Source organism: Chiloscyllium punctatum, unplaced genomic scaffold, assembly GCF_047496795.1.
Source record: "Chiloscyllium punctatum isolate Juve2018m unplaced genomic scaffold, sChiPun1.3 scaffold_79, whole genome shotgun sequence".
NCBI classification, from domain to species: domain Eukaryota; kingdom Metazoa; phylum Chordata; class Chondrichthyes; order Orectolobiformes; family Hemiscylliidae; genus Chiloscyllium; species Chiloscyllium punctatum.
Genome location: NW_027309813.1, coordinates 899,554 through 901,482, shown reverse-complemented (window position 1 = coordinate 901,482; position 1,929 = coordinate 899,554).

The following is a 1,929-nucleotide window of genomic DNA, read 5'->3' as shown; positions in this document are numbered from 1 at the left end:
CCCTGTACACACACGGCTGTGTCCTCAGCCCCCTCCTGTACTCCCTGTCCACACACGGCTGTGACCCTCAGTCCCCTACTGTACTCCCTGTACACACACGGCTGTGTCCTCAGCCCCCTACTGTACTCCCTGTACACACACAGCTGTGTCCTCAGACCCCTACTGTACTCCCTGTACACACACGGCTGTGTAACTCAGCCCCCTACTGTACTCCCTGTACACACACGGCTGTGTCCTCAGCCCCCTACTGTACTCCCTGTACACACACGGCTGTGACCTCAGCCCCCTACTGTACTCCCTGTACACACACGGCTGTGTCCTCAGTCCCCTACTGTACTCCCTGTACACACACGGCTGTGTCCTCAGCCCCCTACTGCACACCCTGTACACACACGGCTGTGTCCTCAGTCAACTACTGTACTCCCTGTACACACATGGCACTGTCCCTCAGCCCCCTACTGTACTCCCTATACACACGGCTGTGTCCCTCAGCCCACTACTGTACTCCCTGAACTCACAGTGGTGTCCTCAGCCCCCTACTGTACTCCCTGTACACACAGGGCTGTGTCCTCAGCCCCCTACTGTACTCCCTGTACACACAGGGCTGTGACCTGAGCCCCCTACTATAATCCCTGTACACACATGGGTGCGTCCTCAGTCAACTACTGTACTCCCTGTACACACATGGCACTGTCCCTCAGCCCCCTACTGTACTCCCTATACACACGGCTGTGTCCCTCAGCCCCCTACTGTACTCCCTATACACACGGCTGTGACCCTCAGCCCCCTACTGTACTCACTATACATACACGGCTTTTTCCCTCAGCCCCCTACTGTACTCCCTGTACACACATGGCTGTGTCCCTCTGCCCCCTACTGTACTCCCTGTACACACAAGCTGTGTCCTCAGCCCCCTAGTGTACTCCCTGTAAACACACTTCTGCGTCCCTCAGTCCACTACTGTACTCCCTGTACACATGGCTGTGTCCTGAACCCCCTACTGTACTCCCTGTACAAACACGGCTGTGTCCCTCAGCCCCCTACTGTACTCCCTGTACACACACGGCTGTGTCCTCAGTCCCCTACTGTACTCCCTGTCCACACACGGCTGTGACCCTCAGTCCCCTACTGTACTCCCTGTACACACACGGCTGTGTCCTCAGCCCCCTACTGTACTCCCTGTACACACACAGCTGTGTCCTCAGCCCCCTACTGTACTCCCTGTACACACACAGCTGTGTAACACAGCCCCCTACTGTACTCCCTGTACACACACGGCTGTGTCCTCAGCCCCCTACTGTACTCCCTGTACACACACGGCTGTGTCCTCAGCCCCCTACTGTACTCCCTGTACACACACGGCTGTGTCGTCAGCCCCCTACTGTACTCCCTGTACACACACGGCTGTGTCCTCAGTCCCCTACTGTACTCCCTGTACACACATGGCACTGTCCCTCAGCCCCCTACTGTACTCCCTATACACACGGCTGTGTCCCTCAGCCCCCTACTGTACTCCCTGTACTCACACAGCGGTGTCCTCAGCCCACTACTGTACTCCCTGTACACACAGGGCTGTGTCCTCAGCCCCGTACTGTACTCGCTGTACACACAGGGCTGTGACCTCAGCCCCCTACTATACTCCCTGTACACACATGGGTGCGTCCTCAGCCCCCTACTGTCCTCCCTGTACACACAGGGCTGTGTCCTCAGCCCCCTACTGGCCTCCGGTACACACATGGCACTGTCCCTCAGCCCCCTACTGTACTCCCTATACACATGGCTGTGTCCCTCAGCCCCCTACTGTACTCCCTGTACACACGCGGCTGTGTCCTCAGCCCCCTACTGTACTCCCTGTACACACACGGCTGTGTCCCTCAGCCCCCTACTGTACTCCCTGTACACACACGGCTGTGTCCTCAGTCCCCTACT